A 23,216-nucleotide genomic window follows, 5' to 3' on the forward strand; every position below is an offset into this window, starting at 1 on the left:
TGTCGATCTCCTTGTGGAGGACCTGGTCCTGAATCATCTAGCTCACGCCGGACTCAGCAAGTTCTTTGCGGTTGAGCGTGCATACCGTTTCCCGGGCGGGAAGGTGCAGCCTGGTGCCCCCCCGAGACCAATTGTAGCTAGGCTTTCCCATTTTCAGGATAGAGACGCTAATCTCCAAGCATCTCGGAAGCATGGCCCCTTGAAGTTCGACAATAACACCGTGAACTTTTATCCGGACTTTACTCCTCAGGTCCAGCGACAGAGACTGGGGTTTCAGGGGGTGAAGAAACGGCTACGAGACCTGGGCCTCAAGTATGCTATGCTGTTTCCGGCTCGACTTCGGATTGAACATGGGGAACGAACTTTCTTCTTTGACCGTCCGGACAGTGTCAGTGACTGGCTTGATTCTTTGCCGAAAAGGGATGATCGATCTGAGCACCCCGGTGGAGCCGAGGGGGGCGCGTCGGATCAAGAGTGACATTGCGATTCCCGACGTCTATTCCTTATCGTTTTTCACCTGAGTTGCGCTATTTGTTCTTTTATTATTGTTTTTGATGGGTCCAGGGGTGGCGTGGGTGTAGGGTACTTTTCCTCCTCCTGGGGTTCTTTGTGTAGATTAGTTTAATGATTGGGCGACAGGCACACTGCAAGTTGGGGTGGTTTCTAGTTCGTATGCAGGGGTGCAGGGTGGGGGGTGTTGTATCGGGATTTTGTTGGGGGGTGGGGGTTGGGTATGTTTGTTCCTTTGTTTCCTTCACAAGGCACCGTGTTGTTTGCTTAGCTCCTACTCCTGCGGGGCTTCGGGGGGGCGGGGCGCTGGTTCTTTCTTGGGAAGGGGGGTAGTGAGTTGAGACTGCAATCCTGGAATGTCAATGGTTTGGGAGACAGAATAAAACGAGGGGTGGTGCTGCAGTTCCTTCGACGCCACTCCCCTGATATTGTCCTACTGCAAGAAACGCACTTAATTGGGAATGCTTGCCAAGCGTTGAATAGACGTGGGTATCTGTTAGTCGCACACGCCGGATTCACCTCTGGCTCCAGAGGGTGGGGGTTCTGATTAGGTCCTCTCTTCCCCTCGAAATCGACGATATCATGCTTGATGATAGAGGTCGCTATGCTGCGCTTTCTGGGAGATGGGAGGGTAAGACGCTCTCTGTAGTCACCGTATATGTCCCTCCAGGCCTACAGGCCACTACTTTTGCAGACCTGGGGCGGCTTCTCCTGGGGCTGCCTGACGGTTTTCTGATTCTTGGCGGGGACTTTAACTCTGTGGTTTCCGGCACTACTGATCGTTTCCCCCCCCCACCCCCCCCCCCCCGGGACTTGCCTAGATCCCAAATGTGGCTCAGTGAATTACTTGAGACCTTTGGGTTAACGGATGGTTGGAGACTCATGCATCCTACACAGTTACAATATACGTTCCATTCCGGGGCTCATGGTAGCCTTTCCAGACTTGATTATTTCCTTATGCCTGCATCGCAATTGTCCTCCATTAGGGAGATCCGCCATCTTCCCAGGGGCATCTCTGATCATTCCCCCCTTTGGTGTAGTGTTGAGGCTGGGGTGGGTACTGCAGGTAGAGTTGCTCCTATTAATCCGTGGTATCTTCGGAATCCTGCGACCCGCTCCGCCCTGGTGAAGGCTACTGACTGTTACTTTACTGATAATGTGGGGTCTGTTTCTTCCTCCATCTCATTGTGGGAGGCTTTCAAGACTGTGGTTCGTGGGTATTCATGGTCATTGATTGCTGCTGTTAAAAAGGCTAAATGTGAAGAACTTGCACGCATCGAATCTGAAATTACTGTGCTTGAGAGCGATCTCGATGGTGATGTCTCCCCTGCTATATTGCACTCCCTTAGTTTGAAGCAGGCAGACTATAGAGCCCTTGTGACTGATGCTGCGAAAGTCATGTATAGAGAGCAACAAGGTAGAATTTATGATGTGGGTGACAAAGCGGGTAAATTGATTGCATGGTTGGATAAGAAAGAGAGAATGAATCGAGTAGTGCCTGTGATTGAGAAGTTGACTGGTGAGCGCGTTTCTGACCCAGTGGGTATTGTTGGGTGTTTTGTGGACCACTTCCAGATGGTGTATGCCTCGGTCAGTGACAGGGATGAACGTGACTCTCAGCTCTTGCTGCACGATATTGCCTTGCCCTGCCTCTCTGATGAGGATAGGGCCTTAATGGATGCTCCTGTCACGGTGGACGAGGTCGCAGTCTCCATCCGTGCCCTCCGATCGGGTAAGGCCATGGGCCCCAACGGCTTGCCTATTGAGCTCTATAAGCTGCGGCCAGACAAACTGGCGCCTCACTTAAGGAGCATGTTTCTTGAGGCCCTTGATTCTGGTGTCCTCCCCGTCGATCAGCGTCTGGCCACTATAGTTGTGATTCACAAGGAGGGTAAACCACGCGATTGTTGTGCTTCGTATAGGCCTATTTCGCTGCTTAATGCCGAACCCAAAATACTTGCTAAATTGTTGGCCACTCGTTTCATTAGGGTGATTGGTGATTTGATTCATCCGGACCAATACGGTTTTATTCCTCACCGGAACACCGCCCTTAACCTCCGGAGGCTCCATGGAGTTCTCGCGAGAGCTGGGACTCTGACTGAGCCGGCCATTTTGGCTTCCCTTGATGCCACTATGGCTTTTGACACCATCGAATGGCCGTATCTTTGGGCTACTCTCGCTATGTTTGGGTTCGGTCCGACATTCATCGCCTGGGTCAAGCTTCTGTACGAAAGGCCGCTGGCCCAGGTGGTTGTTAACGGGAGGGTCTCTGGCACTTTCACGCTTGGCCGAGGTACCAGGCAGGGCTGTCCATTGTCCCCATTGCTTTTTGCCCTTGCTTTGGAACCGTTAGCTGAATGGCTTCGCTGGGAGCCCTCGCTGAAGGGCATTCGGTGGACTCCTGACTTTGAGGACCGCGTTTCGCTCTATGCGGATGATATCCTCCTTTACCTTACGTCTCCTCGGAAGTCCCTTAATGTGCTTTTTGACGTCCTTACCTCCTTCGGGAAGAACTCGGGCCTTGTCATCAATTGGAACAAGTCCTGTGTTTATGTTTTGGCCGGAGAGCTTCCTCCGTTGCCCAGTAGATTCCCGATCCAGTTAGCTACGTCCGGCTTCAAGTATTTGGGTATTTACATTTCCTTGGATCCCGCCGTTCGGTACGACGTAACCTTCGAGCCCCCCTTCAGCGGCTCCAGCTTGATGTTGTTCGATGGCGCCGGCTCCCTCTGTCACCCTTGGGACGTGCGGCTCTCTTCAAGATGATGTCGCTACCCAGATTTTTATATGCTCTCCAGAACTCTTACGATCCAATTCCCCCTGGCTATTTTCGAGAAGTGGAGGGCCTTCAGAGGTGGCTGATTTGGGATGGGCGTGCGCGTATTGCCCTCTCCAAACTCACTCTTCCATGGTACGATGGCGGTATTGCCCTCCCGGACATCAGACGTTATTACTGGGCCTCTCAACTGAGTGCTATTAACCATGTCACCTATGCCCCCGGTTTGACGCCAGCCTTTGCAATGGATAAGTGTCTTTTGCCTGGTGGAAATTTCAACAGGGCGCTGTACTCTAAAGGACCCTATAAGACTTTGGCCGGGCCCACTAAAATTGCTGTGCGAGTGTGGCGTGATGCAAATGCTGCTCTGGGTTGGAGGGATAGGTTGTCCCGTGCAACTCCGTTGTATGACTCGGATGGTTTGGGCAATTTGTGGCGGTCGAAAGGTTTTGTTAAATGGGACATGATAGGTATAAGCAAGATTGATGATCTTTGGTCCAAAGGGAATGTTAAGACTTTTGAGGCACTAAAGATTGAATATGAGCTTGACGATAATGAATTCTTTCGGTATGTCCGGGTACGGCATGCCTTGTTGTCTGCCTTCCCCAAGGGGACGGAGATCCACGAGTCCTCGCCTTTGGAGGACCGTATCCTTGATGGCTACGTACCTGACAGCACAATTTCGCTGATTTATAAAAAGCTCATTAACAACAGAGTCGACTTGCTTGTGCGCCTTAGGGCCTTGTGGACTGCTGATGGGTTGGAGCTTGACGATGAGGACTGGCAAATGGCCGTGTCCTCCCCTAAGGAGGTGGCCATCCCTGCTCGCCTTCGGTTCGTCCAGCTCAAGATCCTACATCGAGTGTATGTCACTGGTCCGAGTCTGGTTCGTATGGGGCACTCGGTGGATGGTCTGTGTAAACGTGGATGTGGTATGAGTGGCACCTTCCTTCATATACTGTGGGAATGCCCTGAGGTGGTTAGGTTTTGGTCCCGAGTACATACCACCATGGACAGGGTTACGGGGGTTACACTCCTGCCTGAGGCCAGACGCTGTCTCCTTAATGTATGGGAACCGAATGATTATAATACTGCACAGATCTGTTGGGCAACCCTCGGTAACATGATTGCAAAAAGGGACATTGCGCAACTATGGGGTTCCCACAGACTGCCCACTATATCTGCATGGAAGGAGAATATGGACTGGTGCATGTTCAGAGAAAAGACGGTGTACTTGTCGTGGGGCAGACCTAAGAAGTGGAGCAGAATTTGGTCTCAATGGAATGCCTATCGTGGGAATGTATGTACTCCCCCTCAGGATTTTGCCCTTAATATCCCATTGTCTCCCTAAATGACATTCCTGGTTTTCGCACTTTAAATGTATGTATTGCATGGTTTCCTTGCTGCCCCCACCTCACCTTGGAATTGATAACTGAAATCCTGTATGCATAAATACTGGACTTGCTCCCCGTCCCTACGTGCTTCCCGAAAATGACTTTTTGCCTTGTGAAGTGTATTGTGTTGTTTGTTATGTTTTAATTTCAATAAAAATTTTAAAAAACAACAAAAAAAACAAAACAAATGCAGATAGTTAGGGCAGTCAAGTTTTCTGCGCAAGGATCTGTAGGCGTAGATCAGGGACTGGGTTTTTGCTTTGAGGGACATTTTGTGTTCTTTGTGGCTTGTGCCCTGCCCGATTATTACGCCCAAGTATTTGTATGAACTTTTTTCTTCCACATGGGCCCCCTTGACCCTCCATTTGAACTTTAATTTCCTGCTATCAACCAGACGAACAATTTTTGTTTTGTCTTTATCTCTAGCTGTTCTGAGTTCAGATAGGATGCCAAGTTATTTATTGATCTTTGTAGTCCCACCGGGGTTTGGCTTAACAAGACTACTCTTGGGACTGCTCGTGGGAGCAAGATCGGGAATGGTGAGGAAAAATAGTCTCCAAGACACCAGGGTTAGCTCTAAATCTGCGTCTGTTGCCACAAAAAGAAAGAAAATTATGTCAGCGCACGTGGGTGGAGGATATGTAGACCTGCGCACATCACATCTGGCACAGACAGAGTTGGTCCGGAGCCTCAGGCAAGAGCTTTCAGAGTGAAGGGGCACAGCTTCAAAGTTTTCTGGATCCAGTCTGGTGCTTGGAGGTATATTCAAAAGTGAGGAATCTGCGGTTATAATTCTCTATTACAAAGGGCACATAGGAATAAGATGGGGGTGGGGGCAGCAGTACACAATGTACTGAGTTGATGACAGGCAGGAGAAGGAAAATGACATTTAAAAACTTAGAGTGGGGACAGGAGGTGAAGAGGGTCAGAAGGGCAAATTAACAGGAAATAGGGAAGCGAGTAAGGAAGGATGAGCGGTAAAATCAGGAGGAAGTACATGACTCCTTCATAAATAATGAAATACAATATAACTTGACAGCCTGGTAATGTATTTTTTCCATAAAATGCATTTGTCAAGACAGAGGTCATTAATCTGGCATTAGTTACATCGTGTCATATTGTTCAGGTAGGACCCATCAAAAGCTGTATGATGGTAGTTTTCATCAGCAAAGCATACAACAGGTCTTGAAACAATAGTGATAAACTTATGTTTAAAGATTTGAATCGATTGTACCCCCGCCCACCCCTGAAACACTGCAGTAGGGACCCCATGGGTCCTTAATTCACTAATACATCTCAGATGATTTACTGTACAAAGAATTAAGCCAGTCAATCCATTAATCTGTGGCTCCACAAACGCTTAGGAGTCAAGGACAGACTTCGGAGTTTTCGAATTTGACAAGTTGGGAGACCTGGATGTTGTGAAACGAGATGCCTGGATTGATTAAAGGGCAACTGATTTGATAACATGTTTTTGGTAGCGTAGAACCAACCACCAAGCTCGTCCATTTAAATTTTGATGTTTTGTACACCCCCCTTTAACCTACAAGCACTAGGGAATGCTCCTACCTTGCAGAGCCCTTCACAGGATTGAGTGGCTCTTTTGGCATCAGTGATGCCAGGGAGATCCCAGCTCGGACAACAGTAGGGTCACTGCGTGGGGATCTGTGAAATGACCACTATGAAGTGGTGTGGCTCACTGGTTAGAGGCTGCAGACCCAGGAGCAGAAGTCGGCCCGGGACCAGGGTTCAATTCCCGACGCGGCAGGGTCGTGGACTTGGGTCAGCGGACTCGATAATTCTCGCTTCGGTGCTTACTCTAATCAGGGGTTCGACTCGGCAACTCTGGGCATTAGCTTGCCAAAACTCCACAACGGCCCCATCAACTCCGGGGATGCCTGGCTCCACCTTGGGGACTCCCAGCAGGGACCATCCCACAGGGAAAGCCAGGACGGGTTCCCCAGAGTTATACAGCGCCAGGAAACCTACGGACGGGTAGTAGTGCGCTTTACAAGCTCAAATACATACATACATAAAAGCATCCTTCCCTTACCGTCTGCTCTAAGAATACTGCCGTACAGAGGGCTGCCTCAAGATAGCATACTGCAAATACTCTATATCTGAGCTACAAATACTCTACATCTGAGCTGGTGCAAGTTGCCTCATGTTACATGAGCTACTTTGCATTCATGATTAGGAAATAGACGAATATAGGCACACAGCCCACGAATGGTTTGGACAGTATTGATAACAAGATGGCTTAATTCCGTGTATGTAATTCTACTACAAATTGTTATTGTGCTTTCAATCATTTCCACAGGCGAGTTCACTTACTGCTCTATGTAATCATGTATGGATGGAACAGACAACGAAAGAAAACTCCACCAAACAGGAAGTACATACAACGAATTTGGCTACAACACATTTCTACAAATAAACGGAAGCAATGGTTCAGTTAAGTCAAGAACAAAAGACCGCAACTAGAAGTCATATATTAAGACGCTGTTAGAAGTTGATACTACAAGATTAGACGCCTTAGTATCACGGCAGGAAGGACAAACAGCAATGTGTACAGACGTGAAGGGAGACGGGTGTAGCTCATCTGTCACAGGGCAGACTGTCTGTAGCTGGCACCGGGCGTTTCCCCGGTGGGCCGCCAGGGTGAGGGCGGTTTTAGACCCCCTGGGAGGCTTTTTAGTTACCGGGGGCCCCCAGCAACAAAAGCGGCACAAAGCTTTCCTTCCTATACCACCTGGGGTTTAGAGAAAATAAAACGCATTTCTCTTAATAACATGCACAAAGGAACGTTTACGGTTTCTATTTCTAAATGGCAGCCACTGAGACATATAATAATGCAAAGGTGCTGTTCCCAGAAGAGTTGCACACAGGCACAGAATCAGTAAAGACACCAAGAGGTAAGAATGAAGAGCTGCTGCGAACAACACGATGAAGAAGTGCATCGAGAGCGCATTCGCTCAACGCAACCAGAACAATAATATTAAAGAACGATCTATAAATCTGCACGCATGAGGCCATCTAGTGGCGACAAAGTTTACTTCAATCTCAACAAAGCAACCCACTGAGGAATTACATTCTAGCTTCTTCCGGCTTGATTAGCCTTTCGAATATTTTCACGTAGGAGCGGAATCTGCTCTGCATAGATGAGAACAAGAAGCTTTGGTAGCTTCACAAATGAGTACCATTTTTAGAAGTGATAGATGTGGCAAAAAACAAACAAAACAACATGTGATTATGAGTACTTTTATTTAAGTTCTTTATAATCATAAAAGAGTGGAACAGACAACGTTGGTAGGTGAAACAGCAGAACAATTGATCAAGTTAAAATTACAATGAACACATGAATTACAACTATATTTGTATGGAGTAGAGTTAACTTTTTTTGGTAAGTTGATTAGAACTATACACATGTTCACATGCTTCTCCAAAGTGTAATAAAGTGCTAGTGCTGAGAGGATATGGACTACGGGGTTTAAAATAGATGAACAAGGCAATGCTGCATTGTCTGGTTCATTTCATCAGTCATTCTTGTCTAGTTCTTTTGCCGCTAGATTCTGCTTTGCAAAACAGTTGAATGGACGAGCCTTCAAGACATTTTAAAACGGCTGCTCTGCAGGTCCTTATTTGTTCACTCCTCAGTGTTTCCTGAAGGAGGATTTTTCAAGTGCTTAGTAGCGCAGATGCATAAGGGATGTAGTAATGACTCCTCTCTGTGACAACAAAGGCGGCACTCCTTTGTTGTACAAGTCCGTTTACATATTGGAGTGAGGTCTTTTGAGGGGTATATCCCAGCCTCAATAGGGTCAGGTTCAGCTTGTGTTGATATGAAAAGTGTTCTAACAGATAAGGTTGAGGTTGCAGCGTTTTATAAGATGACAGCACAGCCCATGCATGCGATTTGTGGGCCAAGGCAGCTTTGTCTGTTAATAGCGATTGTTGCTTGATGACTTTGTTTACTACGTGTTTAAACTCGGAATAGGTTGTGATTGTGAGCCAGGCCACGTCTAGCCTTAGTGCGGAAAGCGATACTTTTAAGACCGGAAGTACTGACTTGCTTAACCTGGATTGTTTTTCAATCTCCTGCCAACAATGATGGGCTAGAGTGTTTTCGTTTGCTGTCCGCATTCTCCAATAATATTTAACCAGTGCTCCTTGTCTTGCTGGTATCTATTTTTTTAATCCATGCTCCAGTCTTATTTGTGCTAGTGAAATATGGCGTGGGATCGAGTCCTTTATGTTGATAATTTCTGACCCATACGAAATGGACGGCAGGAATTTTGCTGCTATGACGTTCAGTAGGTGATTTGTTGAGCTTTCTGCAAGGTTTTGAATGCAAATAGAAGCTGTTTGGCTTTAGCTTGCCCTAGGTCCAGGTGTTGCTTGTAGTTGAGCTGGCCATCACGGTGTACCCTCAAGTATTTATATGTGTCCACCTGGGCCAATAGGTTGTTGGTTAGAGTCCCGATGAATTGAGGGCGTTTTTTTGTGGGGGCTGGAGACTCCAAGGGGTAGTTAGCTGGCCTCCTGATCTGAAGCCTCAGTGACATAACAGGCTTCCAACCATCTTGCACCTGCACCTACACCTGGGCTCTGCCGTCTAGGAGTCTGCCCTGTCAAGTGGTGCCACAGCAGTCCTGGGTCCTTGGAAGTGGGCGTAAGGTGCTTGTCAGTGGAACTCTAATGAGCGACGATTACCCGAGCAGAACCAAATCATCTACTTGGCTGAGCGGCCGATCCCCGAGCAGAACAAACATATCAAAATAACTGCATCACCCGCTGCAACTCTCAGAACTGGCGAATCACCCTGGCGGTGTATCTACAGTCCAGGTCCTTACACTCGACAGCTGCCCCGACAAAGACACCGGACTCCACATCGCAACATCGCAGCTTCTCGGGACCAACGCATTGCCAGCTGCATGCCACATTCCAGATGCGGATTTTGCATCGCAAGCCCTGCAAGGGAATACCCAATGATGAGGCAATAGAAACTAGCACCGCAGCCTTATTGCACATCGGATCTGATGCATTGCTTTGATTACATTTACATTCCATCAAGGTCGCCCTGAACTTGTGACTTTATCCCCAGTCTGGCATGACCAGATTTCTCCAGTTGACACTTTCTACTTTTAGGAGCTATTTTCAATATAAACTTTAAAATTCAATATATGCAGTTCTACTAATTGGATTTTTGTCGTTTTGGTCTTGTTTTATTGAAACATACTCTATTTTCTAAATTTGTTGTGGGCTCTATTTGTGATGTGTTGTCATGGTTTTACTTTTTAAAGTGTTGCACAAATACTTTACACATTGTCTCTAAGTTAAGCCACATAAAGTCTTCCTTTTATATAACCATATAAAACCATATCTGAATATAATAACAAAATAATGATAGCTTTAGATACCAATCCTCAGTTTGTATTAATCAGATTGTCCTTAAGGTTACAGCCAATCTGGCTCCCGTAACAATGAAGGCCAAAGAGGAAGACACTGATCACTAAGAAAGATCCTACCCTGATTTATGGGAGAGTTGACCTCTAGGTACACTTGTTGCCCTCCCGGATTTAATGAGGGCGAATACAAAATTGAGTGATATACTTCTATGTAGACACATGAACGGCTGAGTGAGGATTAATAAAGTCGCACACAAAAACCTGAAAAATCGAAGAGTTTTGGTCAGTGGAACTGCTGAGGGAGACCGAAGCAATTTTTAGTATGACATATTTACAGAAAGAAGGCATGGGCATACTTTTATTTGAGTGCAGGCAATGTGGCTGCTTCTGCACCCAGATACTTATGCAACAGAGGGTAGGCAAAGCTCTGAATGTTATAGCTTTAAGAGGTAGTTTTCAGTCCTCCTTCTAGTGCATATTGTTATAACAAGCTAGCAACACGAGAGACACAGGCTCATTACCAGGGAATGACCCATGAGTCCCTAGTACATTCACTACCACATCACCCGCCCACACAGTTGGGACTTCGCAGGAGGAGGACAAAGCCATATGCAAATTCATTAGTTGGAACGTGCAGGCTTGAGAGCCAAAAGGGAAGATCCTTTATGGATCAATTTTATCTCTTCCTTTAATGTGATAGCTATCCAAGAATCCTGGGAAATTTTAGCAAACACTTGGCTAGATGGTGTTGCTAGCTTCTTTGTACCAGCGACATCCAGTCCCGCGGGGAGAGCAAAGGGGGGTCTTATTTTTCTCTTTTCTCTACATCTAGCGGGGTCTTTTAAGCAACTAGAGTCAGGCTCCCCTAACCTTTTAATTGTGGAATGGACTGTTTCACCGACTTGTTCCATTCTACTAATTAATTTTTACAATTCCTGGGAGAGGGCAATGGACATTGATCACATTGCACCCCTAGAGAAATTTTTATATAACTTCAGTCTTAATAAGCACACTGCTTTTCAGCTCATCGTGTTGGGTGATTTTAACATCCATTTATGTAACCTTCCCTGTCATACAGGTGAACATGTGGGCCCTTTAGGGGCGTCTATTCCCCACTTCGAACACACAAAATCAGGTGAAGCGCTGGAAGTACTGTTGGCTAGCTTTAACCTTTATGAATCTTTTAACACAGGTGGGGGGGATAGAGTCCCCACTTATAAAGGTACGGCTCAAGGATCTATAATTGACTATATATTCACCACCCCTGGGCTAAACACCAAGGTGAAATCCTATAGGACCATTTCCTCACCCTATAGTGACCACAATCCTGTCTTATTAGCGTTATGTTGGGGAGACCTTAAACGTGAGCGTTTGGGCCGCCCCCATGTGCAGGCGGCACTTGTGCCTACTGATCAGGGTAGGCGGCTCAAGAGGGGCAAGGTGGTCCCAGACGATTTTATGGCAACCCTTCTGCCTAAAATCGAGGGATACAGAGACATGTTTAAATCAAGAGGCCTCTAACCCTACAATCACCCAGGCCTTTGAATCTATATGTGCCCAAATATCGAGGGACCTGATAGTTAAGCCCACCCAGAGACTGCCTAGGACATCTAAGTGGTTTGACGTCGACTGCTCACGAATTCACAGTGGCTTGAAGCGCGCGTTAAAAGCCACACCGAGGGATAAGGTTCTTATTGCCAACTTAAGGAGGGAATATAAATTGACCTTAAAGGGGAGAAAAGAAGAAATTAAAAGTGAAGCATGGGACAAACTTCTCTCTATCGACGTCTTGCGTGACAGCAAGAAATTTTGGGAGATTATAAACCACCCTTTTTTTGTCGGGGCAGATAACGCAGCCACTGACTGCGTTATTCCAGATGAGAAATGGGTTCTCCATTTCAAAGACGTCTATGGTGACAGGAATAGCCCAGCCCCGTGCGGCCCAAGGGTAGCTCGGGTGTCTCCCCTGGTAGATTTTTCTGAGGAGGAGGTGTTGAAGGCCATTCTGGAGACCTAAAAAAACAAGGCCCCCGGCCCCGATGGTGTACCCGCAGACCTATACAGGCACTCCCCGATAATTTGGTCTCAGGTACTAACCAAAGTTATCAGGGCAGCAAATGACAACGTGTTCCCCAATACTTGGGTGACCTCCATTATAGTGCCAATTTTTAAAAAGGGACAACGTGAGGACCCGGGGTGTTACAGACCCATTTCCCTACTTGACTCTGCCATCAAAATTCTAGGCAGAGTCTTATTGTCTAAACGTAGTGGAAATTTGGAGGTCTGTGGGGGGCTTTCAAATATACAGTATGGGTTCAGAGAGAAACGAGGTACTCTGGACCAATGTTTGAATTTGCACCTGTTAATTGCCAAATACGCGGTGGCCGGGGAGGGGTCTCTTTATCTGGCTTTCATGGACCTCTCCTCGGCCTTCGACTTGGTAAATAGGTCCAAATTGTGGTCAATCCTTTTGGAGATGGGGATAGATCCTTCCCTGGTCACATTCATGGCCTCTTTGCACCAGGAGCTATTTGCCAAGGTAAGGGTCACAAATGAGGGGAGGTGTACGGACTCTTTTAGGTCGGAGAAAGGGGTCCGCCAGGGGTGCATCCTGGCCCCCTCCTTTTCACCATCTACATAAACGGGTTGGGAAAACATCTAGAGGAGGGGGTGGTAGACGTTCCGCGTGTGGGAGGACTGCAGGTCCCGGCCCTCCTATACGCGGATGACGCCGTACTGATTGCGCGCACAGGTATTGGCCTACAGACATTACTGGATCGTTTTGATTCCTTCATGGAAAATCTTGATTTGAGAGTAAACGCCAAAAAATCTCATTCCATGATAGTGAGTAAACAGAGAGGAAAGCTTAGATCCAAAAGCTTCACATGCAACAGCGAGGTGGTCTCCAGGGTCCCGGTCTTCCCTTACCTGGGGGTCCTTTTTGACGAAAAAGGGTCCTGGGCTCCCCAGATAAAGGCGAAGAGTCTATCCTTGGCCCGTTCGACATCTGCGCTGTTGGGTTTTACAAAAAGGTTGGGGGCCAGGCCGATGGAAGCGCTTTTAAAGGTTTATAATACCAAGTGTATTCCCATTGCCACCTATGGGGCGGCCTTGTGGGGCTACGCTACCCATGATAAAATCCAAAGGGTAGAAAATGGGATAATCAGGCAATTGCTCTCAGTCCCCAATTCCACCCCTACCTTTTCTATCCACGAGGAAGTGGGTTTGCCTTACATCGCAGATAAGTTGAACCTGGCACCCCTCCTACTCTGGGCAAAGACATGGCTTAATTCAGAGTTAACTTTGAACCATCTTATTCTGGAGGATGTCATTTCTTTGGACCATGCCATGAAAATACCTTGGCTGAAGTACCTAAAAAACACATTTTCTGTTCTAGGTAGACCGGCCCTTTTCTTATCTCCATCTAACATCAGGAGAGAAGATGTAAAATGGATCAAGGCCCATTTTCTAGAGAGGGCGCGTCTTAACAGAGAGGAGAAGGAAATAATGAAACCATCTGTAAGAGCACACACTATGTTAATTACCTCTCCCGCCCTGGAACCATACCTGAAATTTGTTACAAGACCTCTTCATAGATTTCTATTAGCAAGATTCAGGTTTAACTTGATTCACTTTTCCTTAGGATGTTACCCATCATGGGCTAATCCAGAAGACGCCCCTTCCTGTGAGTGTGATAATTTTTCAAAACAAGATACCATGCATTTTATGATGTTTTGTGGGTTTTATTGTGCCGCCAGGAAAAAACATCTGTTACCTGTTTTGAGGGAGGCTGGCTTCATTCAAGTCAGACCCGCATTAATCTACCTCCAGATGTTGGGCAATATTTACATTACATTTAGCGTTGCCAGTTTTCTAGCGGTAGCTTTTAGAATTAGGAACAAACGTGTTCCACTGAACACCCTATTGTAAACATGGTATCGTTTTAACAGATTTTTAATTTTACGTGCTAAATACGATGTACAACAGCCTAATCATGACCTGCACTGATTTTGTACACAAATGAATTATTGATTTTAATGTATATGTATTGTATGTGCCTTTTATGATTTTTCAAAAATCGAATAAAGTGTACTTTGACTTACTGACCATGAGTCAAATAATGACAAAGTAGGACAATATATGGAGTGTGAGGGACACACAAGCCATGGCTTTTTTGGCAGGCACTAAGGGAGGGTTTTTCCAAGCAGATACAAAGATGCTGGACAGCTGTTGCATTAGGCAAGTGACCCAGACAGGCTTTGTACAATCCAAATTTATTTAGTGGAATAATCCAAGATGGAGGTCAGATCAAGAAAAGGCTTCTCAAAATCCCAATCCATGATCATTAATTAAACATTTCCAAGATACACTAGTGCCAAGAAAATATGCCAGCCATGGCAGAGTATAAAATGACCATTTCGAAAAAAACATTTGCAACATCTCTAGTAGGTGGACACAAGTAGTGCTGCTCTCTGTGGTTACACTGGGTTCCAGTAGTGCTTCGATTCTTGTTTCAGAGTTGGTGCCAGGTTTTAGTGAGTCGTCATTTATTCATTTTTGTGAAATCCTAATAACTTACCACGAAAGCAAAACAGGCAACAGCATTTGAAAATGTATGCACTAAACTCTAGAAGAATCACTTTTAAATGCATATGTTCGAATCACAGTGCCCACTAGTGTCCTAGTGGATATTACAAATTATCTTCAAAGTCCTGTACACAACATTTTGCATTTATCAAATAGAGTCACACCCTCCAGATCCAAATCCAAAATGTGTTAAAAAAAAAATACAAGAATCCAATAAAACTGTTTTTCTGACCAGATATGACAGTGGCATATCCAGACATATCACAAACATCTCTTAAATCCTTGATGGCCTCTAAAACTAAAAGGTGCGATGTCTGACTATTACTAGATCATTATGGTAAGGCAAATTCATACAGACAGCATTATAGAATGACACCTTTTAGCAGAGCTAGATAATCAACATATACAGGCAATGACGAATAATGGTTGATTACATTTTAGCACGTGTGAGGTTAATGGCTGGCTTCATCAGGACAAGAACAAAAAAACAGTAATTACAGTATTTTTTATTGTCTTTTCACAACTTTTAAATTCTTGCCAGTTTACCGTATAGGGTAATGGGCGAATGGGACTAAACGGGGTTGCCTCAGTGATTTAATCGGCTCAGAAATATGAAGGAAAAGTACTGGCCAATTAAGAAGACTTTAAAGAAGTGCAACAGGAAGCCAACAAATTGTAAACAGTGGGCGGGAAAGCCCTTTTAGGTCTCGGCCTGGCGAAAGCAGTGCATGCGCTGCTCTCGTCATACGAGTGCTTCTTGGAATCAATACAGATTTCGAAGCTCTCAAGGGCGGAGTTGAAGCCCGGTCCATCTTCTTCATTCGCTGAAGTCATCCTCCATGCAAAACGCAGACTCACAATTGAAAAGGAGACTTCTTAGTCCCTCCTTTGTTGCCGCCTTGTCTCCTTTTACCCGGGATTGGATAGTTTACTGGCAACGTGACACACTCTCCTTCATTAGTCCCTACGCACTTCTTTCTTCTCATTCGGCTTTTGAAAAGTCAGCCACGTGTTTACTTTCGCATCGCGCTTTCACTTAAAGTGAAAGAGCGATGCGAAAATAAACACATGGCTGCCTTTGCGGTACCGCGCTTGTTTACTCAGTCGATCACTCGAAATCGCAGAGCAGCTCATCCTCCAATTCCGCACCCCTTTATTCTCCCCATATCACGTTAGCTTTCTCGAAACTGGGCTCCCCTCTGCTCCTTGTGTCTTCTTACCTGCCTCTTCTTTCCCTCTGCTCTACCATCCTGCCAGAAGAGCCTGCCCATATCACAGATTTCTCCGTAGTCGCTCTGCTATTCTTCGTGAGCCATCTACAAAGACATCATGGGAGCCTACAATCCCCTAAATCTCGCTCATCCCTCGACATCTCATTACCTTTGCCGAATATCCTCCCAGGCGCTCATTTCTGCTTCCCTTCTTCTTGTTTTTTTGTTGTTGTATATAGCGCGAACTAATCGCTTCCATGTGACACATGCTTTACGTTAAAGAAAAAGCTTCAAACAAAACATGTGCGATGTTTGCACAATCTCACGGCAACAAGAAATGGTGTATTGTGGCGACATGGATCCCAACGAGCTGGTCTGATTGACGCACGCACCGACCTTTTGACAAAATAAACGTTTTAAATAAAAGAACGGACCAGACAGGTGGCTCAGCAGTTTGCCCCTGTTTTACAGAAACAGAAAATAGTGTAACGGGTGAGTAAACATATGGTGTTCATGTGCAAGAATGTTCTCTCTCCCCCCATCGGGCAGATTAAACCAGAATTTACAGGGAAGCCTCAACAATATGGAGACTCAAAGAGCATTACAAATTGGCAAAGATATATAGATTGCTTCTGTTTTTTTAAAGAGCAGGGAAAGAAAAATCATAGTGATTTCGACTATTTAATAAGGTTTCTTGATTTTACATCTGAGAAATATTCAAACTGTGTTTAACTTATCATTTATGGTTGTTGCACACTTAAACAAGCATTTGCAATGCAACAGCGTTTTGTATGAACACATATTTTGTTTTTGAGGCACTAGGATTTTAAGAAATTTGCCCACGATCACTAGATATTGAGTTAAGGACGTGGTAACACAACTAAGTTTCCTTGGATGTGTTGTTATTGCTAAAACTGCCGACTTTGGAACCAGGTTGGAGTCTCGTCCTTAACTCAACATCCAGTGATCGTCGGCAAATTTCTTATAATCCCAGTGCCTCAAAAACAAAACATTTGTTCATGCAAAGCACTCCAATATCTTCCGGTCGAGGTTGTGCTATGTACAACAAAAACAAGCATTGAAAATGCAATAGGTCTTGTCTTTGATTAAGTTAAAGCCATTTGCTTTGCTAATGGTATTGTATAGCACAGCAAATGGCTTTAACTTAATCAAAGGCGAGACCTATTGCATTTTCAATGCTTGTTTATAAATGACGTCTCGCAAGTCAGACGCCTGCGCTAGCGCAGGCTCTCACAGTCTCGACCCTAAACAGTACCATTGTGCCCCGGCTATTGAACATTACAAAGTAACTTTAGTTTGTGTAATCCTTGGAGGCATTGATTCACTTCGCTAAGCAGAATGAGGGGTGAACAGACAACAAGGATATACATGTGTGCACTTGCGGTATTGCAACAGCCTCCATTGGCAAGAAGCTATTTTCTGAAGAGTTAGAGATTGTACCTGATATATATTTACAGTGGAGGGGTGTTGGTGGATGTTAGTGCGCCAGACAGAGGCGCGACAAGAGGCCCCGTCTTGCAAGTAGGCTGGAGCATCACTGGCTCTGCAGTGGAAGTTTTCGTTTCGTCCAAGTTATTGGAAAGCTCCAGTCCGCCCCAAGTGGGAGCCTAAGCAGGGGCTGCTGCCAGGACCAGCTCGTGATTACAGGAGGAGCTATCTTCATTGTATTTTAGCTCGCGGCACGGCTGACACCCGCACAAGAGGATGAGACGTGAAAGGGGACCCGAGGAAGCCCTGTGACATACAACAAACCAGGACTTACCATTTGGACACTTCACGCCTTGCCCTGTAGAGCATAGTCCATTAGGATTTAATTTCAACTAGCCTCCATCTCTCCCGCAATACTTACCCAGGCATGGAGAACTCTAGGAGCTGTAGTGTTTCCCACGCTGCAGCTGGTATGCGATGATGTCATCAAGGGTGGAGAGTACTCCCACCAATGGGAGAGCCGCCGGACATTTGAAGGCGAGGTTGGAGCTACACGCTGGTAGCAGCGGCATCTGAAGAAGGCAGTAATTGCCGAAATGCATTATATACACTTGCGAGTAGCTCCTACTGGAAAGCTGGGATCCTCGAAGGGTGGCGTACACTCCGGCGGAGCGTGCCGGTACTCAATATCCCAATCAAAAGTCAATCTCGTACGTTCTCAGGAAGAATTCAGGCAACAAACAATCTCAATATCCAGATTAAATCTGGATATTGAGATTGTTTGTTGCCTGAATTCTTCCTGACAGATTGACTTTTGGAAGAGGTTATATATATATATATATATATATATATATATGTATATGTATATGTATATGTATATATATATTCATTCAGGTACACGCTACGCAACAGAGTCACGTCGATGCACTCCAATCCGAGACGCGTTTCGGCGATAAACTCGCCGTGATCAAGGCGAGTTTATCGCCGAAACACGTTGGGGCTACGGTTCCATATGCCTGATTTCATGCTGCAATGAATTGAATAAAGAATCCTTGGACCACATTTGGATTTTTGTGGTAATTTGTCTCGGATTGGAGTGCATCGACGTGACTCTGTTGCGTAGCGTGTACCTGAATAGAGGAGTGCAGGGAGACCTCTGACCCTGTGTTGCACTGCAGTTATAGTGTCCGGTGTTCTTGGAGGATGTGAAAATGGATATATATATATATATATATATATATATATATATATATATATATATATATATATATATATATATATATATATATATATATATATAGTTCTAGTTAGGACCGAGGCACAAGAAACCCAAAACAAATGTCGCAATACGCGAAAAGGGAGCAGGTTGACACACCCTGACCCCTAGGCCTGCTCAGGGGGTCCCACAAGGACCCACAGGGTCCCCCCCAACCAAAGGAGGGGGCGGGCCTGAGTTCATATGTGTGCAAACACGCCATGTGGCGCAGTTTAAGTTGGGGAATTAATTCCTTGTCAATACTGAGGGTCCCTGGGGGCCAACTAGCCCACCAGGTACATCTAGTAAGCGCCACGGAGCTGCGTTGCAGAATGTTGTAAAAAAGGGCGTGGCCTTTGAACAACTCTCTGCAACGCAGCTCCCTGGCGCATACTAGAGGTCCCTGGTGGGCTAGTTGGCCCCCAGGGGAGCTCAGGATTCAAGGGCACTTAATCCCGCAACTTAAAACGCGCCACAGGGCGTGTTTGCGCACCTGTCACCTCAGGCCCCGCCCCCTACCTTCACCATTGTACAAATATTCCTCTAAAATCAGCCGAACTATGAATTCCGATTTACTCACCTGTTATAAGGAGAGAACCTAGTGCTGTATCTTTTAGCCCAGCACTGACCCTGAAATGTAATTCTAAGCGTAATTACAGTAACTTGCATTTCCTTCCATAGGAATGCATTGTGTGGTTTTCAGCAGAAAAATTTCCAAGTGTTGATTTTTGAAACGTACAAATATTCCTGTAAAATCAGCCGAACTACGAATTCCGATTTACTCACCTGTTATCAGGAGAGAACCAAGTGCTGCATCTTTTAGCCCAGCACTGATCCTGACAAGTAATTCTAAGCGTACTTACCAGTAACTTGTATTTCCTTCTATAGGAATCCATTGTGTGGTTTTCAGCAGCAAAGTTTCTAAGTGTTGATTTTTGAAACGTACAAATATTCCTCTAAAATCAGCTGATCTACGAATTCGGATTTACTCACCTGTTATCAGGAGAGACGTCAGTGCTGCATCTTTGAGCCCAGTACTGATCATGAAAAGTAATTCTAACCGTACTTACCAGTTACTTGAATTTCCTTCCATAGGCGAACATTGACTGGTTTCACTTGGAAATTCTTTTAAGTGTGGAGTTTTTTAACTAAAAAAAATTCCTATAAAATCAGCAGAACTACGAATTTTGATTTACTCACCTGTTATCAGGAGTGACCTCGGTGCTGCTTCTTTGAGCCCAGTACTGATCCTGAAAAGTAATTCTAATCGTACTTAACAGTAACTAGTATTTCCTTCCATAGGAATCCATTGTCTGGTTCTCAACAGAAAAATCTCTAAGTGTATATTTTCACAAACTAAAAATATTCCTTAAAAATTGCCTGTATGACTTAAACGCATTCTTTCAACTGTGCACAGGAGATGCACCCGCGCTGGAACCAGAATTCACCACTGAGTAAGAAAAAGTAACGTTAACACTACTTACCTGATAAGTGAATTATCTCCCATAGGATAACATTAGTGATTCTATGTGAAAAAGTTTCTAAGTGTCATCTTTTTTTAAAATACAGTAAAATTCCTTAAAAATCACTACTGTAACCAAAACCCTTTTACTCAACGGTTTATAGGTGATGTCTCAGGACTGTATTTGAAACCAGTCCTGCGGTTAGAAAAGTAATCCAAAAAGTGATTAATTGCATTTAAGTAGAAATTCACATTGACCTCAATGTTGCATTATGTTTGAAATTGAGTTGCCCATTGCAACAACTATAACTACGGTACTTAAAAGTCTATTGCCTATTTGCAAAGTATTTAAACTAAAGTAATTCATTCTGAGAAAGTATATTTTGTAATGTAATGTATAGTGTAATTCAAAAAATAAAATCTCTAAAAATAAACCATAGGTTTCAGACATGTTATAGTTCGGAATTAGCATTTAAAAAACCTTAAAAATTCACTGAAAAAACCATAGGTTTTAGGGGTGTTCAAATTAGCTAGACATTTCACTTGTATAAAACCATTGAAATTCCCCCGTTATAGTTAGTTGTACTAACTATAACTCGCGCGCCCGCAATCCACTGCTGATGATGTCACATATTACATCATTCATGACATGGTCAGTGACATCACTGATGGCATCACTGATGACATCTCAAATGACATCACAGATGACATCATCCATGTGACAAACTGATACACCTCATCATACAGTAGCATAACCTTTCAACACTCATTATAAAATATGGAGTATCATGTTTGAAACCATTGACACACCAATATAAGTTTCTAAAAACCCACTTAGTGATTCCTACATCTACACACACAACTAAACACTTAAGTATACAAGTCATACATGCTAACAAAGATCAATAGAATACTATTAAATATACTTATACACCTACATCAACATTACACACCAGCACACATCCTATTCACTTATGCAGACATCCAACTCACTTATGCAAACAATTGATCATACTTATATTTACTAAGCTACTCACTTACACAAACACCATTTTATTTATTCATATAGTTAGTAAGTCATACTTAGTGTGCTATAAAATCACTATTACAAGTATGCAGTTATCCATACAGTCAAGGAGTCTTAGGTATATTATTTATATACAACAACTGTCCCATACACTGCCTTTTATATTTCTAGTTTGTTGGACATATATCATTCAGAAATAGATTTACTCATCACCACACCCATAAAGAGATTCACTCACTCAAACAACTGTTTCCACATACACACTTAACCTCATATACCTACTAAATGAACTATTTACACAACTTTGGACAGTCATACACGTCCCACCCAACCACAGACATTCATTCACTATCCCATACACATTCTCACTTAACCAATCAATAACTAATATAGACTTTCACATAGCTAGTAATCAACTTATGTAGTTGGTTACACAACAAGAGATAGAGTGATACAGATATTCACATAGTTTAATCACTATCCCATATATTTAGTGAGACACTTTAAGTTAGTCAGTTACAGAGTCAATCACAGTGCTACTAAATCCATTCAGACACTTATACATCCACTCATTCTTCAATGCAGATTCCTATATGGGGGAATTTCAATGGTTTTATACGAGTGAAATGTCCAGCTAACTCTTTAACACCCCTAAAACCTATGTTTTTTTTAGTGAATTTCTAAGGTTTTTTAAATGCTAATTCCTAACTATGTCTGAAACCTATGGTATATATATATATATATATATATATATATATATAATATATATTATATATATATTTTCCAATGGCCCGAAAGCTTCAAAGAACGCACTCCCAGCAGTTTAAAGCCAACCGGCTTTTATTGTTCATGGAGAACCGGCACCTTCATTTCAGGTAACATTTTCCGCCCAACGTGTTTCGAGGACACAGCCTCTTCCTCATGGGCAGCTCAGGCTCACACAGATGCTTCCAATTGCTGCTTTTAATTACATGCGGAGACCCCCCGTGTATATATGTGTGTCCAAAACACCTTCAAAAGAAAGTCAGAGGCCGCATAGGGGGAATACTTCGGAGACTCTTTATTGCAGTTAAGGCAAGGGGGGCGCGCGCGTATGCATTTCGGCCGCGTGGCTCTTCAGCGCCCAGCATGTAACAGAAAATGATCGCGCCGCCAAAGAGTTCTGTCCCACCTGATCCAGGTTAAGTTCTTGTTAGCTCCTCCCTCAAGCGGAGATCAGTGTCACCTGCTCGAGTCCTCCGTTGGAAAGGCGAACTACCAATCCCAGCATGCCGTAGGTTGCCAGGACCGCCGCCTAAGTGTGGAGAAGGCAGGACCATCTGGCGGCTCGCTCCCACAATGTCCCGCAATGCCTTCCACAATAGCGAGGCTCCTTGTGTCCCCCAACTGCACCACCGCCACATTCCGGTATGTCTCTTCAACGGGGGCAAGTGCGGCAGTGCGCCTTGCCCGTGGCAAAATACCATGACTCCGACCCGCTTCTGTTCCTCCCGCTTGTGGTGGTGAGCTTGGTCCTATCCGATAACTCGGATTCAAAGAAAGTTTTGCCGAAGCACAACTGCGCCAGTGAGGACCAAGCCAACTTGCGTGAAGGGGCCCCTGTAGCACGCCGCTGACTCGCGATGCAACAAATGTCCCAAACACCTTCAAAAGAAAGTCAGAGGCCGCATAGGGGGAATACTTCGGAGACTCTTTATTGCAGTTAAGGGAAAGGGGCGCGGGCGTATGCATTTCGGCCATGTGGCCTCTTCAGCGTCCAGCATGTAACAGAAAATGATCGCACCGCCAAACAGTTCTGTCCCACTTGATCCAGGTTAAGTTCTTGTTAGCTCCTCCCTCAAGCGGAGATCAGTGTCACCTGCTCGAGTCCTCCGTTGGAAAGGCGAACTACCAATCCCAGAATGCCGTAGGTTGCCAGGACCGCCGCCAAAGTGTGGAGAATGCAGGACCATCTGGCTGCTCGCGCCCACAATGTACCGCAATGCCTTCCACAATAGCGAGGCTCCTTGTGTCCCCCAACTGCACCACTGCCACATTCCGGTATGTCTCTTCAACGGGGGCAAGTGCGGCAGTGCGCCTCGCCCGTGGCAGAGTACCATGACTCCGACCAGCTTCTGTTCCTCCCGCTTGTGGTGGT

At 45.0% G+C, this 23,216-nt stretch overlaps 1 protein-coding gene across 1 annotated transcript in view; it reads right to left on the reverse strand.

The window, feature by feature from the left end:
• Positions 1 to 23,216, reverse strand: part of PTCD2 (pentatricopeptide repeat domain 2) — a 281,004-nt gene that overhangs the window by 29,883 nt on the left and 227,905 nt on the right. The gene's annotated exons all lie outside the window — the stretch shown is intronic.

The sequence above is a fragment of the Lissotriton helveticus genome, chromosome 2_1, assembly GCF_964261635.1.
Source record: "Lissotriton helveticus chromosome 2_1, aLisHel1.1, whole genome shotgun sequence".
Taxonomy (NCBI): domain Eukaryota; kingdom Metazoa; phylum Chordata; class Amphibia; order Caudata; family Salamandridae; genus Lissotriton; species Lissotriton helveticus.